Consider the following 20,178-nt stretch of genomic DNA (forward strand, 5'->3'; position numbering starts at 1 on the left):
AGTGTTTTCCTGTTTTTCTTTAATTTTTTTTGTTTTGAGGGGTGATTTTGGGAACGAGGTCAGTTACTTGCGATGGGAATCGGGGGAAGTTAAATAGGGATGAAAGGGGTTGGTACTGGGAAGACGAGGGCAGCGTGTAGGCAGAAAATGTGTCAATTTGGTTTGTTTGACTGGGCCGTCTGACACCGCAGGGTATTATTCTACTGCCAGTTTCTCGGACCCATATTGCCAGGCTACGCCACCCTGGGGGATTTGCAGTGCAAATGCAACATCATCCCTCTGCCGACTATCCTGAAACCGACCCGCCCGGGAGATTCTCCCTAATGGTAATTACAGAATTATTACCAGCCATTTCAGTGATCACCCTCTCGTGGAACAGGGGATGGCTGCGATCGATTTCTCATTCACTTAGGTTTTTCTGCTTTTATTCCGGGAAGTTTCATGCCTCGCGCTCTCGGGACCGTCGCAGTCGTTGATTTGTTGCTACTCGTCGCGTATAAACGAAACGATGCATTTTGGTGAATAATGGGTATAAAATGTAAATAAAGATATTCGAGCGGGTGGGGCGTAAATAAAAATATCTGGAAAAACGTTGGGGATAGGAATTTGTAAATGGAAGCTGTTTATATTAACGTAATTGAAAGTTTTACTTGCGAATGTCAAATTGCAGTGATGGTATGGGCTTCGTGAATTGATCGTGTGAAAGAGACAAGTGGCAGGTACCTAGGAAAAGATGGGTGACCGCGGCTCTTTACGCATTTTTCTTCTGAATTTCTTTGCTCTACTTTTCTTCTGTGCGTTTGTTGGTGGTACTTGATGCTTTGAGTATCATCATTCAGATTGTACTCACTATTATTTGAATAAACTTGATGGATAATTTAATCTTCGTAAGTTATTGGATTCCTCGTAATTAATAGATGAATTTCGAGTGATGTGGATAAGTTATCCAAATTTGATTACCCTTCGGATTATTCAAAAATCCAATCAATCCAGATTTCCTTGCGGAAAATGTAATAATAACGAATCCAAGTCATCCAAAGTATTCAGAATAAATGAATTCAAAATCCAAATTTATCCAGAAAAAATGGTACTCAAGTGAGTTTGGATGTTACAGATGATATTTGAATACATATCCATAATATTCAGAATAAATGAATTGAACGTCCAAAGTTATCCAGAAAAAAATGGTACTCAAGTGAGTTTGGATATTACAGACGATATTTGAATATCTATCCAGAATATTCAGAATAAATGAATCCAAAATCCAGAGTTATCCAGAAAAAAATGGTACTCAAGTGAGTTTGGATATTACAGATGATATTTGAATATCTGTCCAGAATATTCAGAATAAATGAATTCAAAATCCAAATTTATCCAGAAAAAATGGTACTCAAGTGAGTTTGGATGTTACAGATGATATTTGAATATCTATCCATAATATCCCACACCGAAATATATGCAGATGACGCAGTGTCTCTAACAGGATGTTACGTCCACAGCAAAATCAATTTGGCCAGCAGAGGCCGTCCGAATCATATTATGATTTTAAATCGGGCTGCAAACTCTCCCCATAAAATTTCGTTGAGACGCGGTGGCCCACCTCTTTTATGCTTGCTTTGCTTGTTATCGGGGGTATCATTTTACGGCTACTCCGCCCCCTTCATCTCCGTTTTTACCTCGTCCAACTCGCGCTTCCTTTTTTCCCCGGCGCCGCGTTAAATTTGATAAAAATTGCGACCGCTTTACGGCGGCCAGCTTGTAATTTGATCGGCCATGAACTCGATCTCCCGTTTAACGTGGACGACCCTCGATTTACCGGGAATAAATTTCGCCTCGTCCTTTGCCGTGCCCGACAGCCGATTCCTTTTTCAACTCTTCCGCCAACCCGACGCTCACTTTTAAGGGAAATCGATCCCGTTTCCCAAATGCGATCTATGAATAACCTCGCTCGCGGTACGTACCGATATATAGGGGCAAAAGAGATTGATGGAACGGATGTAATGTATTCCGAGCGAACCTGCTTCATTTCTTCTTTTCCATCATCGACTGAATAGCATGTAATATCCCATTACAACGTTAAGTGAATATTTGCGGAATACTACGCGATACGCGAATAGATATAGTAGTCAGATGCGCTTCAAGCGTACAGAAAAGTAAGTACATCAAAATCCCTAAGACACCTAACCATACAAACGTTTTCAAAAAACTATATTCTCCCTAAATAAAATAAAGCTTCATTTCTTAAAAAACGGACGTCTACAGAAACTCAGCCAATCGACGTAATAGAATAACTAATGCCAACAAAAGAACAAAGATATTCCATTCGATTCGAATGATCCGATAATCGAGTTCCGTAAACTACTCGGAGGTTCCATAGAAACCCGGGAAAAAACGTTTATTGCTTCGCAGGGCGGTGAAAATAGCCGGTAACGCGATAGAACCACGGTAATATTCGATCGTTCCCGGCTCTCGGCGGAGAACAGGATCGACATTGGGTAAATCGTTCGTTTGATCGGCGAGTGGCTCGCGAAATCGACAATGCGTGCTCGTCGAAACAAGCTGGCCGGAGAGTGTACAGACCAGCGAAGCGGGAGGACGGAGAGGGCGGTGAAAAAAGGAGCAACAACGGGCTCGATTGCGGCCAATCAAACACGAATAGCCGAGCCACGCATTAGGAATCAATTAGCGGTTCATTTATTTCGACCGCAGCGAGTCGCGCGGGAAAAGACTGCGGCGCGCGGCCCGGCGCGAGATAAAATGATTAATCGCCGTAATTAATTGGTCCCTCGCCCCGGGGAGCAGGGTTTCGCGTGTCACGGCCGGCAACGGAGGGACAGAGGGAATCCGGAATTATTAACGACGCCGTCGGACGCGATTCCCTCGGTGTTAAATGCTGGCTTCTTCCGGCGTGTCGGGATTTTATTTGTCCTTGTCACGGCGACGCCTCCCGCGCGGAAGGGATAACTTTCCCGGTAAATATTATCGTTGCTCTCGTCTATTTGCGACTCCTGGTAACCGATCATTTCTACTGGATTTTCGGGAATCGATGTGTCTAATTAATTACTCTGATTTAATTATCAGTTGATCAAATTTGTGGTCTTTTCTAGGATATCGAAGAAATGCAAATAGATTATTTAGAGTCTGAATCTTCGTATTTTCTTTTCTTCGCACTGTTTCTTAGTAAATATTTAATCAATCTTTCAGACAGGTTAAAACTACCGAGCACTTCAATTGACTTTTGAAAAGTTCAGACTTCAATTGATTTACAATTCAATTTGCTAAATGAATTTCTTTAATAATTTCTCAGAGAAACATTTGTTACCTTTCTAATAATTGCAGAAAGAAGACATGTGTGGTAGTTTTAGTGTTAATGAAACAATCATATAAGTTTCTAAATTAGTTTATTCAAAGTTATAGACACTCAGTACGTCCAATACCATAAAATTCAGGTTCAGCATTATAGCAGAGCATGAATTCACTAATGCCAAGAATTTCTACAGCGCGAACGATTCCCGATTGACAAGAACAAACGTTACAATCTAGGGATCAGATCTTCCATAACAGAATTTGCCATGGCAAATTTTTCGGGTTTGCTCGAACCGAATCGCCAATCGACCAGCGAACGGGATACACGCGTGGGCGTTGGTTAGAGGCGGTTAAGGCGCGGTGGAAGTTTAAGAGGCGCGTGAAATGGGACGAGGAGCACGGGTAGAGCGCGAAACTGAGTGCAAAGTTGTCGGACATATGTGGCGGAAGTGTTGAAAGACACGGCGAAGTGTTTCCCCCTGGCCGGCCACCCGCGGCCCCCTTCACACCGTTGTTCAGCCGGAAGCTTTTATCGTTCGAAACGTCCCGCCGGCCAACTTTTCCTTGTCGCCGGGGTAAAAGCGGCGTCTATTGTGTCTTCCCCGGCGACACTTGTGCACTGGCTTCCGGCCGATTAATCTTTATCGATTAGCTCGCCTCTCTCTCTCTCTCTCGTTTTTTCACGATCGCGGAGGAAAGTTGTCCGCTGGCAAACACCGGCACGCTCGCTGTGAGGTTTCCAGTTTCTTTGCTCGACGGTTTCGGTGCTGTCGTTTGGTGATTTGTCGCTTGGAAACTGTTTCGAACTTCTGCGCCGAGGTATCGAGTAATGGGAGAATATATTCTTCGTTCTCTGATCGCTTGTTTTTCTTCCTAATTTCTACTGACTTGCAACGGAAATTGAATTATGGAGACAAGTAGTCAAGCAATTGATAATAATTCTTATTAATTAGAAAATTTTTATATATTTTTGAGTTAATTGAAATTATAGAGTAACGTTCGAGGGAATATTCGAATATTGAACCTGCGAGTAACGAAAGAGGATTTCATCACTGTCTATCACTGATCTATTCTACTTACACCCATTACACGCCTATGTTCGCGTTTAAATTTTCCAAGACGATTCTCTGGAAGACGAGCATTCTATAATTGAATTCGGGATTGTTCTACAATTTCCGTGACATCGTACATGGCATAATTATTTCTGTTACCGTACAATAGATCAGGTTCCTCGTAGAGATTGAAACGGCGTCGTATAATTCCCAGTGACTGATTTGTTTCGCAAATTGGATAACTTCGGTAATTCGGATCCTCGAAACAGAACACATCCTTGGAGCGGAATCGCGAACACGGAGTCATATCTTGCGAATGTCAGTGAGGATCGACGCCCAGGATTAAAGGGATAGAAACTACTGCTCCGGCGATTCATTAAATTCTGAATGGCGGCGCGGCGGAGGCGGAATCGGGTTTATTACTCGATCCGAGGATATTCCGTCGCGGCGAGTGATCCCCGTGATCTTTCTTTATCGCGGCCTAGCCATACACAATTCATAGCGACTGCCTTGAAAATGTCCTCGTTTCTTTCCTTCGCTTTATGGCGGCGCCGTCGGAGCCGTTGTTATGAATCCAGGGTCGAATCGTACTTTAAACTACACGCCGACGAGGAAACCTCGAGCATAAAACAATAAAACATATGAACTAGAGCTCGTTCCTATACGAATCACGAGCAATAAAAATTCTGAAACTCTAAAGTGTCAAGCCTGCTTGAGAAGCTTAAAATCTTCATATCCAAGATCGTAATCCTAAAAAGAAACGTAAGTTTGAAAGATCTTAAGTTCGAGTGTCCTATCTAGTTTTAAGTGCCCATTTGCGAGGTACTAAATTATCAGGTATTAATCCTTTGCACTCGAGGGGCGACTCTCAGTCATTTGATTGAGCAACAAAATTGTAAACTGAAAAATTCAATATAAAATGTTGAATCAGGTATTAACAAATACATAGAAATAAAACAACTCTGCCCCATAATTTATGCAAGATGTTCCTCTATGTACGTTGTAGATAATATTGTTAATATTTCGTCAGAAAACAATGAATGCTTGTAATGAAAGAGTTAATCCATCTAACTTCGAAATAGATTTGTTTCCATTTTCATTCAGTTATAATGATTAATCGTTTGCGTCTATAATAGTGGGATGAATTCTCTTTTCTAACTGAACTGTGGTAGACAATGCACGTTTCAATATCACGAAGCACGTCATCTATCGGATCCGCTTGTCCACGTTAATCCAATCTATGTTTAATCGAGACTCAGCGCAGCGGAATCCGACGCGGGCCGAGAATTAGTTCCTCGAGGAGGACGCTGTTAATGCAAGGGAAAGATAAACGTGAGTCCTGAGTGAAACGCGGCTCACGTACGCCGTGATTCAACAGCCTCTCCCTCGACTGTGTCGCGTTCCCCGGGAGTTCTCTTCCCGATTAATCCGATCGGCAATAATAATCGACGGAGGCGAGGCAGGTGCACGAGAGTTTCAAGATTAATCTCGAGGAGAATCTAATTAGTCGGCGCACAATGGCCGTGACGAGGAGAAACGGGAGCTGTAACCGCGCCGATCAGTCATTCCGCGGTTGTCAGGCGGATACGTCGATCGCTTTCGCTGACTTTGAGCAACTGCTCGCGATGGATCAGTTAATATCGCTGATGGCATCTGGCGAGTATGAGTTTTATTTGTCTCAGTGAAAACCTTTGGCTTTCCGTATATGTTCAAATGAATTATAATATATATAATATTCCAAGAAATCAGTGATTCTATCTTCAGCATTATTCAATTTATCATTTTTGGAACATTCACTATATTTCTAAAGTAACAAATTTATACAAAGACATCGAGGTACCTACTCCGATAAAAATTTATACAAAGACATCGAGGTACCTACTTCGATAAAAATTTATACAAAGACATCGAGGTACCTTAGTTTGAAAAATCTCTCCTTGCGAGCACAATACAATCGATTATTAAACTACATACTCGTCAAACACAGAGCAAATGCATCTATAACATACTCTAACGAAAACCTGCAGCGAATTGAAAAAGAATTACGTTTAACGATAGTTGGAAAAATTAGTATCATTTTGCGTTTCAATGACGCGTATACCCTTCGAAGACAGTTAGCTGGTTACCAATTAACTTTCGAACGTAACGGATTCACATATAGATACTCAGGTACCACTCTAAACAAACACAAACATTCCGACCACTTAACAATTACAACTGTAAGCATCCCACGACGACAGAGCTAATCAAGGCACAAAGGGTCGAAACACCTGGATGACGGGATCCGTGAATAATAATGACTTCCCAGCGAGGGGAGCAACTTGCAGGTACAAGGGCCGCGATAAATTCGATGAAACTGTTAATGCAATTACGAGTTTCCGGTCCCCGGGGCACGGAACTCCGTTTAAGCCCTTATAAAACTTAGCACGGTTTCACGCTCGCCGGGTCGCGAGCGACGTAACAAAAGCTGCCGGTCGCAGTATCGTGTCAGGAGCCGTTGGCCGACAGGCTTATCGATGGTTTTACGGCTCGGCCCCTCTCCCCGCTGCCATTCGATTCAATATCGTCAAAGGTTTACTACTCGCCGGCCGGCCGCCGCTTTTATTGTGTGACCGGCGCGGCGCGCGGCCGCTTCTTTTCGCCGGACACTCGTGGATCACGGCCGGAAACTTGCCGGAACTTGTCCGATTCCCTTGCACCGATGTATCGATCATATCCTTGGAGCTTCCCCGGCGAGAACCAAGACGGGACCGAAAGGGAATCGTCGACGTATACGATACCCTTCGACGTTTACCGTCGCTCGAAACGGACGGGAACTTGAATTTTACGATGCAGAAGAGCGCCGAGGGTGCCTTTTACTGTTCCTTGTATTCCCTTGTAGGATCCTCTGAATATATTGTTTTCTGTTTTATGAATTATTTCTGCGTCTTTACGTCGGAGGGCTGAATGCGGATTAAACTGAAATGGTAAATGCGTCGTGGATGCGTTATTAATTACTGTCTCCCTTTGGGGGAGATTATTGCATGATTTATCGCGTATTATTGGGGAGAAATAAATTCGTAGGATTTTATTCTGTTAGTATTTGTTGAGTATTCAGTGTAACGTATATATTTACTAATATTAGAATGTAAGTATTGTAATAGTGTAGCAAAGATAGATGTGATAATCAAATGTAGTTTTATATATATTCTGTGTTCCCTAAATCTTTAATGGTAGAACTTAGAATATATATATAAAACTACATTTGATTATCAGATTTATCTTTGCTATACTATTGTAATACTTACATTTTAATATTAATAAATATATGGTGCTATAAATATATAAATGGTGTTCCTTAAATCTTTAATAGTAGAACTTAGAATACATATATAAAACTACATTTGATTATTATCAGATCTATCTTTGCTATACTACCGTAATACTTACATTTTAATATTAATAAATACATGGTGTCATAAATATATAAATGGTGTTCCCTAAATTTCTAATAGTAGAACTTCATTTCCAATTTATTAAATACTCATACTACATCTCAAGGAAATCTACAAAATCTATAGATCAATGAGAAATACTTAAATACTCACTTTATTACTAAAAGAATCCATATTCTCACGTCGCGTTCAACTTTGATATTACACGAACCCGACGACCGCGATCCGTCCGGTAATTTTCATCCCCGAGCGATCGTTTCATAATGTACCTAATTGCTCCGAGTCGGGGCAGGGTTTCATTTCATTGTTCCGGCGAAAAATCCATAATTAATTAATATCAGTAGGATCGCCGCGTTACAATTTACAGTAATTAATTAGTCGGCGTCGCGTCGACTTCGGGAGCCGGGGTGCGGGTTTATTAATTAAGAGACAGTTTGCGGGCGGGGGAGCGGGGGCGCGCGAGGGTAGCACGGACACGACTCGATTCAACGATGGATACGAATTAGCCAGGTCAAACGTAATTACGCGCACGGCCAGATTTAATTTTCACGAGGAGCCGGACGATCGCGGCATATTGTAACGTTGAGTCAGGCGGGCCGGCCGCTCGAATGCGGATGGTATTAATGTATCATTTACACGACGCGACGCGGCGCATCATTCTGCGGACGACCGTGAGACCGGGACACCGTGTGCGTCGCGCTGCGTATCCTCCTGTGGGAACCGAACAACGGTCTAACTATGAATAATCATTGATAATTATTCCGTTGCCGGGGAAACAATTTTCCTTCGTGCATCTTTTATCCTTTGAATCATTGGAGGATGCGTCGGAGAATTCGAAATTTCACGGAATTTATTAAACACTTTGTCCCGTCTATTAGATTCAGAATTTTTCTATGGATTTCTGATGCATTAGATTTTTGAGTTTTGAGTATTTGAATAATAGATTCGTAAGTTGGAGATTCTATGGATTTCGAATGCATTCGATTTTTGAGTTTGGAGCATTTGAATAGTAGATTCGTAAGTTGGATATTAATATTTTGTTTCTTAGATATTTAATTTAATAAATTTATTTTCTCTGAAGTTGGGGAATTTAATGTATTCGTGATATTTTTGAAATGTAGAATTATAGAATCGTATAGGTTAAATTATATAGCTGAAATTATAGCGAAACGTGGCGAAGCCACGTGGCTATGGTGGAAAATCCAAGACGCAGCGTAAACCCGGAAAATCTCGAGGAAAATTCGTCGCGCGACTATTCCGATCCTTAATCACATTCCCCGATGCCGTCGAAACCGGAAACTGGGTCGCGCGGCGTCAACAGGATCGATAAATCCCGGAAATTACGATTAATCCCGAACGAGTTTAATTTTACTGTTAAACTTCCGGTCGGATCCCTATCCGCGCGCAACTTTCCACCCAGTGAAAGTTCGCCGTTCGCCAATTTCGCGTTCGTGAAATTGATTGGAATATCTCGGAAGTTGGCGGATTGAAACCAAGAAGTTCCGAGGGATAGATCGATCGAAGAGTAGCGGAACTTCGATCGCGGTGGAACGTGTCCGCCATTTATTTTCCATCTATTTTCCATCGCATCTCCAAAGAGAGGAGGAGAGAAACGATATATGATATTCCTCGATTCAAAATTCCTCTTCGTTTCTGAATTCTCCAATTCTCTTATCATTAGAATACCTTGAAATTTATTCAACTATACAATAAATCTTCCATTAAAATTAATCGAAATTACAGAATAAAGTTCCTACACGAGACTTCATATTCGAAGGAACCAGATTTGAATATTTATCGAACCTGTCTCCGATGGAATACGATTTTATGATTCGTCTGACTATCGCCGCCCCATTCTACTTACTCCAGTTACACGCCTATGTTCACCGTTTAAATTTCCCGAGACGATTCCCTTAACACTAGGTTTACGGAACGCATCACTGACGCAGATTGAATTTTATAAACATTATTTCATAAATATTTCAATCGATCTTCGTTGATCCAATTACACGAATATTAATCCTGATTGTCTATTTCTACATCTACAATTTCCAAAATCTACAATAGAATAAACTGTACAATAAATGCCCGTAAACCTAGTGTCAAAGACGAGCCTTATAATTGAATTTCGGATTGTTCTACAATTTCTAGTACACCGAGCACAATTATTTGTTACAGTAAATCAGTATCTTCATAGAGATTGAAAGGGTCCCCAATTTCAAATGATTTATCTATCTTTTCCATCCGTTTTCCACCCGAGATCCAAAGACGAGGAAAAAATATAGAATATCCCTCGATTCGGAAAGTTTCCGTTTTATTTCCCCATTCCTCAAGTTTTTTACCGCCGGTATTGGCTCGCGGAAGGAACAGGAAGCGCAGGAACGGCGGTATAAACAAACTTCCCGCGGGAAGTGCATCGTCGAAGTTGAATTCTCTCGCGGGTTACTCGCCGAGCGGAAAGAAGTGTCCTCGAAGTTCTCGCTGCCTCCCGGTGGAGGAGGCGACCGACAACGGCGGGGATCTCGGCTGATCGTGACGCGATACAAACGGAAACGATTGCGTCGGGATCCTCGAATCGCTCCGGCAATGAGGTCGTCGTTAATTAAACGCGATTACGGCCGCCGGTCGCGTTCCGCTGCTGGGAAATATGCAAACGAACCCTTTCGCCGCGCACTCCGCATTGTGCGAAGATACTGGATCGCCAGGATCGGGTGCAAGGACGGCGCGATCTTACGAATGGAACGTGGAGGGTCTTAAAAGAGGTTTCGGGGATCGTCGACTGTCTTCTCGAGATTTTTCTGTAGAGAGTTTTGCGGAGGATCTTTGGGAAACGTGGTTCTACGAAATGTAGCTCGTTCGTTGAGGAAGGTTTCTTGTCTGTTATTATTCTGTGTAATTAGAATTGAAAGGGATTTTAACCCTTTGTACTCGAAAGTTTTTCACTAGAAGTATGCAACATTGTTTGATGGGACACAGGCGATGTTCTTTGAAACTGATTAATGAGAAAACATACATGAATTAAGGAGGAAAGTTATTTTATTTCAAGTTTGTTATTATTCTGTGTAATTAGAATTGAAAGGGATTTTAACCCTCTGCACTCGAAAGTTTTTTACCAAAAATATGCAACATTGTGTGATGGGACACAGACGATGTTCTTTGAAACTGATTAATGAGAAAACATACATAAATTGAGGAAAGTTATTTTATTTCAAGTTTGTTATTATTCTGTGTAATTAGAATTGAAAAGGATTTTAACCCTTTGCACTCGAAAGTTTTTCACGAGAAATATGCAACATTGTTTGATGGAACACAGACGATGTTCTTTGAAACTGATTAACGAGAAAACATACATAAATTGAGGAAAGTTATTTTATTTCAATATTCCACGTATCGATTCAATATACGAAGCTTTATATTATATATAAGACTATTTTTGCTGTAGCAAATCGAGCGGTGACTGAAAGTCTCGAGTGCAAAGGGTTAAAGGTATTCGATTAATTTGGAGTAGATGACTGCAAGTCTGATTATGAGAATACCGATTTTTCCCAGTTTTTTCAAGCCCGCGGTGGAATGCAAATCGTGTATTCCAATACTCGGGACGCGAGCGTGGAATATAAAGCAGATCCAGCGTTGAAATTCAAGAAATGATCCCGTGCACTAGAGATTTCTTTTATCCAGTAGCATCTTGTGTAACGTATCCAGTCGATCTGTTGCCAAGCAATAAGTATCGTTTTATTGGAAAAGTTTACTCCGAATTTCCTAGCGTTTCGCATTTCCCGAGGACTCCGCGAGCGGTTAAACGTTCGTGCAGAGCGGCGCGGGCAAGAATTGGAAAGCATTCGGTGAAATCTGGAGCCTCGTCGGGACTCGAGCACCTGAAAAACGCGGCTGCTCGAACTGGTAACCCGTGTTTCGCTGGTCGAGCGACGAAAGGGAAACCACAAGGGCTCCGGATGGAATCGTGTCCACACTTTTCCATTAACTTGCCTCCCCGGCAGCGTTATTCGTCTCCCCCGGGTTAAAGGGATAGGGAAGCCTCGATCGCTTCCTCTCGAACACGTCGGCCTCGGCAAAGTGGATTTTCACGGAGCGTTCGCGCTTATCGGGAGGTGATCCCGTGGAAAGTGGCGGGGAACGGAAAGTTTCCTGGGGAAGAGGCGAGGGCAATGATAAAAAGTCTGAGAGACAAGGGAACGAGTCGAGGAAATTAGACAAATACGGAAAGACCGGGAACAAGAAGAAATAAGAAAACATGAGACAAAGGAAGCAGAAGAGAGGAAAGAGAGGGAGACTAGAAAAGAGTGGAAAGAGAGGAAGCAACGAGAAGAAAAAGAATAAGAAAGGGACAGAAGCAGAGGGAACAGGAAAATGGTAATGGCGCTTATCGAGAGGTGATCCCGTGAAAAGTGGCGGGAAACGAAAAGTTTGTTGGGGAAGGTAATAATAGAAAGTCTGAGAGATAAGGGAACGAGTCGAGAGAATTAGACAAATACGAAAAGACCGGGAACAAGAAGAAACAAGAAAAACATAGGATAAAGAAAGCAGAAGAGAGGAAAGAGAGGGAGACTAGAGGAAAAAGAATAAGAAAGGGACAGAAGCAGAGGGAACAGGAAAATGGTAATGGCGCTTATCGAGAGGTGATCCCGTGGAAAGTGGCGGGAAACGAAAAGTTTGTTGGGGAAGGTAATAATAGAAAGTCTGAGAGATAAGGGAACGAGTCGAGAGAATTAGACAGATACGGAAGACCGGGAACAAGAAGAAATAAGAAAACACGAGACAAAGAAAGCTGAAGAGAGGAAATAGAGGGAGACTAGAAAAGAGTAGAAAGAGAGGAAGCAACGAGAAGAAAAAGAATAAGAAGGGGACAGAAGCAGAGGGAACAGGAAAACGATGGCAACGGCAGACAACAGCAAAATCAGGAAGAAAGGGAACGGAGGAACAAAAAGAAGATGCGCATGGAGAAGCTAAGAGACAAAAGCGTCGAAACACAAAACCAGAAAGAAGACTACAAACGCAAGAGAAAGCAAAAAAGAGGAAGGAGGGAAGACAAAGGAGGAAATAGAGTCCGAGTTCCTTTCATCAGCACACAGCCGACGTTCCTCTCAATACCTGTCTCCCCCAGTTTTCCCCTTCGCTTCTTGCCTTCGAAAGTCCTTAACACTCTCATTCTGTCGGTGTCATCGCACGAAGCCCGACATCGAGCGAGCTACACGCACCGGCTCCGGGATCTCGCTCTCCTCGCTCGGTCCTCTCCACTCTTCCTCGCGAGATCCTGCAGCTTTCGACGGGAAAGAATTAGAATACGAAGGAGGACCGGCGAGGAATCGAACGGGGGAGAAGCAGCGGAACGAAGATATAGAGCAGGGGTGGAAATGAGATTTCCAGGGGCAATTTGAAACGAGTTTGCCTGTAAAAGGGTCGAGATGGAGGTCTCGAAACGAAGAAGAAGTGGCGGCGACGAGGTCGAGGACTGGCGAGGCGGGAAACGAAGAGAAACGCTCGCCCGCCCGACCGCGCGCGCGCGCGCACCGCTGTAAGAATGGAAATACTTCGGAGCGAAACGTGGAAGGGAACGAACGGGAAAAGTGTCGGCGCGGAACGAGCTGCTTTATTATGACTTCCCGGGGAAAATTTATCTCGTGGCCACCCTCCGGCTCCTTTGATCCCTTTCTCGTTCGGCTCCTCTGGCGGGCCCTGGACCGATTTCGAGGGGGCTCGAGGAGAACGAGGGGCCACGGATCAAGGGAATGCAATAGAGACGCCGAGGAACTCGCAAGAGGAGGCTCGAGATCACCGGGACTGATTAGAAGTGGAGGAGAAAGAGTTTTTTTTGGATAAACAATATTTTTAATATATGACTCGCAATTTGACGAGGAATCTAAAGCAAATCTCGTAGGATATGTACATTTGGGTATGTTCGTTTCAATCGCTGATTTTCTAAAATTACGGGGACTGATTAGAAGTGGAGGAGAAAGAGTTTTATTTATATAAACAATATTTTTAGTGGACGACTCGCGATTTGACGAGGAATCTAAAGCAAATCTCGTAGGACACATTTGGGTATATTCTCAATCGCTGATCATCTAGAACGTTCTTTCGTCACTGCGCGTTAATTTTAAGTATCTAAAATTACGGGGACTGATTAGAAGTCTCGGAGAAAGAGTTTTATTTGTGTAAACAATATTTTTAGTGGACGACTCGCGATTAGACGAGGAATCTAAAGTAAATCTCGTAGGATACATTTGGATATATTCTCAATCGCTGATTTTTTATAACATTCTTTCGTCACTGTTAACTTTACGCACTTGAAATTACGTAATTAAAATTCCGCGATCATTGATCAACACGTTCAGTCCACAGAACGAGTGTCTTTCTCGTAGATAATTAATTCGTTTGATTGTCTTACGAGTTTAGGTTCGTTTTTCTGTGTTTCTGGTTCGCTGTAAGGACTCTGGGATGACTGGATTTAATATTCGAGGTGTGAAGAGCTGTTGAACAATGATTCTATGAGGTGGAATGAGGGGTGGTTTTGTTTCGCCGAGTGGGAGTCGGGTTTTTGGGGCGATCCGGTGCATGTGCACTTGACTCGTATTGGGAAATTCTTGATGGACGTTTGTGTTTCTTTCGAGTTGCTAGCTGCTGTTAGTCTTTCGTTTTCGATGGGAATTTCGCGTTAATAGATGGCTGAGTAGCTGTCGCTTATTAATTAGAATAATTAATCGTTCTTATAATTCCTCTTGCAGTTGAACGTAGTAGAAATTCGAATTTATAGCTTCTCCAAAGTGTAAATAAGAATCTATCAACTTTCCAAAAACGATCGTTAACAGTTAATCTCATTAAAATTCTCTCCGATTATTCACGAATAAATTGAATTTAATAGATTCAATTACACTTGTAACGAAGTGGATTCGCGGGGTTATCCGGGTCCGCTCCGGTTTGCCGGCTAAAGGATTAAGGAGAGAAATGTGCCGGATTACGTTAAGATGTACAACGTTAACTTCCCAAGTTTTGGCTGACTTGAAACGCATTCCGTCGCCTTAGCGCGGCTTAAACCGTAGTAATACTGCTCCCGGGCGGCAGACAATGTTAACCCGTTCCCGTCAAATTTATTTGTCCCGCGACCATTAATAAAAGAACGCGGACGAACGGTGCTCTCCTCCGTTGCGTCGGGATTACTCTTCGTCTTATCTTTCGCCCCGCTACTCGTCCCTTTCGTTCTTTTTAATAAAATTGTCTTCGCAATTTTGAGGGGGACTGCCGGCGTCAGCGAAAAACTTCGGAGTCTCGCATAAATTCGCGGGATGCGACGGGGTGGGGGGAAATCGTAGGAAAGTTCGCGCGGCGGAAAGTTCGCATCCGTTATCGTTGAGATACCGTGGCATTATCGGGCCATCCAGCCGGCCGAGGGGGAAAAAATAGGAATCCTCGCGTATTCTACGCTCGTAACCGGGGAATACGTTTCAATTACTGTCAAAATATGAAACTCCTCGGGAAATATTTGACGGAGAACCCTCCCTTGTCGGCGACACCCTCGTGAAACAATCCTCGATCCTTCCTCGCACGCGCGCCGCGTCGCCTGACGTTCGGCGGACACATTTCTGCTGTATTTTCCTTCAGGGAAGATGGAAATATTTGTTCTATTGTCGGGGAGCTTGGGATTACATTGTGGAAATAGCGGAGTGGAAAATATGGAGCGTGCGTAATAATCGTGGATTATATTCCGTTTACGTTTGCGAAGATCGACAGCGCATTGGTTTCTCGAAGTGTACGTTACCTGGGAATTAACTCAGCCTAATTAATATAAACTCCTACGAAACCTTTATTGTTATAAAACTCTCGAGATTTATGTATCATTTTCTGGAATAATGTTCTGAAGCATTGATTCTTAGCCAAAATCTTACAAGAATGCCAGATGTAAAAATCTGTTTCATTGAAACTCTATGCATGTTGTAGAATAACTATATAAAACTATATAAAAATGTGTAATGCATTGATTGTTAGCCAAAGTCTTAAAAAAATACCAGACGTAAAAATCTGAATTTATCTACAAATAAAAAACCCTCGTAGCTTTTTTAATGGTCCTAAATTTTCGAAACAGCTAAGTTTCAAGTTGTCACTGTGATACGTAATAGTATAACATACATAGTGTTCAATTGGAAAACAGATTGTTGTGTCCGACGATTTCCCTGTTAGTCGAGCGCAGAATCGGAAAGTGAGCCGCGCAAGAAAGCCGAAAATCGTTGGAATAATTACGACGGGAAGGGTTAATCGTGTTCGCAGGAATGAAAATAATTTCCCGCGGAGCAATTCGGTACGTTCCAACAAGCGGTTAATTAGTTGGCGAATGAATGGCGAAAGAACCGGTGAGCAGGCATTGTTCGGCGAGTGTGCCGTTTCGCGAGAGGGACGGAGAGGAGCGGAGAGGGGTGTAGAGGGAGAGGCGAGAGCCGGGCGAGAGAGGGCGATTGAGGATAAGGCAGCATTTAGTAAACCATTGGCACGCGGTTCGCTCCCCTGCTCCATCTGGTCCCCACTTAACCTTAAAACGCGGATTCTCGTTTACGCCCCGCGGAGATTGATAGCAGTTGTGTTTGGTCTCTCTCGTAGGAAGTGGCTGAGCACCCGCGGGACAACACGGCAACTGCGGAAACGGGAGAGGGCGAGGAGAAGTCCAGAAGAGAGGAGGAAGTCTGATCGAATAACCGGGCAAACTTAAAAACGAATTCTGGGTCAAGGTGAGTCCACTCTTTCATCTAAAGATAGTCTTGAAATGAAATAAAAATGGAAGTAACGAGGAATATTAATTTCTTCTGGTAATTAATTATTAGGGAAACCAGTTCATCGAAAGATATTGTCGAAGTAAAATAGAAACGGAAGTAACGAGGAATATTAGCTTCTTCTGGTAATTAATTATTAGCGAAACCACTTCATCGAAAGATACTGTCGAAGTAAAATAGAACTGGAAATAGAACAATGAAATGGTAATAAGTATTCCTACACGTTTAATTATGAAAACCATCGATCCACTACGTTCCATTAATAAGAATAGTGATATTATAAATTCAATTGTGACGAATATCAGTTATTCCAGGTGGTACTACCAAACTAGATTCACTAGCGCCATTAACAAAAGTACCGATACCACTTAAGCACTCTTTTAATAGAATCCACGGTTCCCGAAAAGTTTCGCTGAAGATTATTAATTCCCCAGGCTTCATTTCTGAAACAGATATCACAGCGCGCCCGACTCTAAACAATTCGGAACTTTTTAAAGACTTTGGACACAATTGGAGAGAGAGATCCACGAGAAACTTGTTATAGAATTAAGAGGAATTTAGCAAGAGTTGTTCAAAAGTTCTTTACGCGGTGCAACATTAAGCGAGCCGAAGTTTTAAGCTACAAATAGGAATACCGGTCGCTCTTGCCAAGTATTAGAGCAACGCTGGTGTGTTTGATTCAAAGAAGCTCCAATGATTAATCAGCATAAGTACAATTCAACGGTCTGTCGATCTATACTGTAGTACTTAACCCTTTGAACTCCGTAGGCTCCAATATTAAAGAAACTACCCTACAATTATTCGATTTTTCACACATCCAAATTTTGCAAGGAAAATAAAAGATCTAAAAAATGTTTTAGCATTTTTCATTTTCGCTAGGGATACTATAAAAATTAGCTGTAGTTGCTATAGATTACAGAACCATCTAGAGTGCTAAGGGTTAATTAACACTAATTTTACCAAGTAATTAGATTGAACTTTTAGAATGTCTCTATAGAAACTCGAGTGCATCTATCGACACCAGTTGATCTACAATTCAGTTATCCTATCGCCAAATCGATTTCTCTAATAATTCCTCAGAGAAACATTTGTTACCTTAACAATTAATCATTTCCTGTCAACAAACTATATTTTCTATATTCGTTATACGAGTTATCACGATTCCCCACGCAGTATTCCAGACAAACAGAGAACAACCAACGGATAAGTTGAACACTTCAAGTATCAAACTCTCTAATTCTCGTTGAATGGAAATTCGGACCGGCCCCGATGTTCACGATCGACAACTGTCGCGGGGGAGACAGCCAGCCGGCAATCCCGCAGAAATTTCTGTCAGATTCAACCGTGGAGATTCTGCGGAACTTTTGAATAAACTTTGATTGCCTGTTGCCAGTGAAAGCGACCGCGAGTTGGCAGCGATCGTCGTCTCCGCCGCTAATTAATTTCGGCTCACCGATTTCTCGGAAAGTTTCAACGAGGTCCAGGCCGCGCTTCCCGCGGGACGTAACCTTGTAGCTGGATCGGGGCCGGAGAAAACAGGGGCGCGAAGGAGAAAGACGGGGATCCGGGGAACCGAGGGGCTGTGAACGCGACCGAGTGCTTGTCTCCGATATCCTCGGAAGCCTTGGGGTCGGATATCAGTCTGGCAGGGGCATTTCAAGTTCGCCTAAGCAGAAACAGACTCGTTTCCGAGTTAGCTCGGATTAATTCTGAAAGTTCCGCCATCCGAGCGAAGGGTTGACCGACGGAGGCGGTTAGGCTAGCGGGAAACACGGATAATTCAATCTCGCTGCTTGGGACTTGAGTTCCTCGGACTTGGTGTCTTGTGTTTTATAACATTCTTGAGAACTGTTGACTGGTTTTCATAGTTTTTGGTGATATCCTTTCCTTGAGATCGTTTCAAGATTTAGGAGGAATTTGAACGTGTAGTTAGTCTAGTTCTAGTTCTGGTGGTAAATTAGAAAGTAAATGGAGTCATTTGTTAGTAACGATCATTGTTAGATAAGTTTAAAACTTCATTCTTAGTCAGACATAACTTTAAAATGTATACGCGCTTTTTTAATGACGAAGTAGGGTCTTGAATCTTTTACAGAGGCACGCTAGCTGATAGCTCATGTTAATTGCTGAAAGGTTATATTAAAAATTGCTGGGAGTGCAAAGGGTTAAAGGAAGTGTCTTGTTCTGTATCTGTGGTAAGAATTGTAATGTGAAGTTTGAAGTTGAATGGAATGATACAACTGAAAATAGATCATAGTACGGTTTTCTGTTGAATGTTGTAGAAATTTTCGGTGGGTAGTTATTCAAAACTGACATCATTACACACGGAATGTTTGCGTAGACTGTTCGAACAGGGTGGAAAAAAGGTTGCAAGCAAAATTAATGGGTCTGAGTGCTGTCCAATTAATCATGAACACGAGCTTTTCCACCATTGATCATCCGGCTGGTACTGGCATTGCCTTCTAGGCAAGAAACCAGCGGAAGTTCAGGTTCCCAGGGGTCACGGATGCTCGCGTGTCATGCATACACGTATGTATACACGTGCACGTGCATGGTAGCACGCGAATCGAGCCGGGACGAGATTTCAGACCGTGAGATTCCGTCGAACTAATACCCGCGGGGCAAGAAATTGCAAACGAGATCACATCGTCGGCACCTGAAATTAATCCTTCGCGTGCAACAGATGAGACGACGGTGCGTTACTCCTGCACCTTGAAATGTCTCGATTGCTGTTGCTTACATATTCAAATTTTCAGATTTTTAAATTTTTAAGCTTTCAAACTTTCAAATCTTCTAATCTTCTAATCTTCTAATCTTTAAATCTTCGAATATTCGAATCGTCGAATCTTCGAATCTTCAAATCTTCAAATCTTCAAATCTTCAAATCTTCAAACCTTCAAACCTTCAATCTTCCAAACTTCCAAACTTCCAAACTTCCAAACTTCCAAACTTCCAAACTTCCAAACTTTCAAACTCTCAAACTCTCAAACTTTCAAATTTTCAAATCTTCTAACCTTCTAATCTTCGAATCTTCGAATTTTTGAATCTTCCAATCTTCCAATCTTCAAATCTTCAAATCTTCAAATCTTCAAATCTTCAAATCTTCAAATCTTCAAACTTTCAAACCTTCAAACCTTCAATCTTCCAAACTTCCAAACTTTCAAACTTTCAAATGTTCTAATCTTCAAATCTTCAAATCTTCAAACCTTCAAACCTTCAAATCTTCAATCTTCCAAACTTCCAAACTTCCAAACTTTCAAACTTTCAAACTTCAAAATTATTAAATCTCCAAACCCTCATATTCTCAAGCTTCAAACCTTCAAACGTTCATACTTCCGATTCCTTCAATCCTCACTAAAACACAAATAACGCCCATATTACAAAAGTTACCCGATCCTACTTCACGTGCATCGTTACATCTCTCCAATTTCCAAGCATCATTCCCCCCTCGCCTACAATAACTTTCCTTCACTCCCCAATCAACACGCGCGAGCGCCGAAAAGCTCGCGCCGTCCCTCAAACGTCACAGAATTACTCTCGGAAATAAGAAGACCCGCGTTAGCCAGAGATCGGCTAAAGTTCCCGTAGCGGATAAAGTCGGCCGGATTTTTT

The 20,178-nt window shown here is 42.4% G+C and overlaps 1 protein-coding gene across 2 annotated transcripts in view; it reads left to right on the top strand.

Moving 5' to 3' along the window:
- The window catches only part of LOC116424891 (uncharacterized), a 201,461-nt gene that overhangs the window by 67,240 nt on the left and 114,043 nt on the right, over positions 1-20,178 (top strand). For both annotated transcript variants that reach the window (XM_076367939.1, XM_076367937.1), the window contains exon 2: positions 16,400-16,527. The gene's annotated coding sequence lies outside the window, so the exon portion shown is untranslated. The remainder of the gene's footprint in view (positions 1-16,399; positions 16,528-20,178) is intronic.

Source organism: Nomia melanderi, chromosome 1 (assembly GCF_051020985.1).
Source record: "Nomia melanderi isolate GNS246 chromosome 1, iyNomMela1, whole genome shotgun sequence".
NCBI classification, from domain to species: domain Eukaryota; kingdom Metazoa; phylum Arthropoda; class Insecta; order Hymenoptera; family Halictidae; genus Nomia; species Nomia melanderi.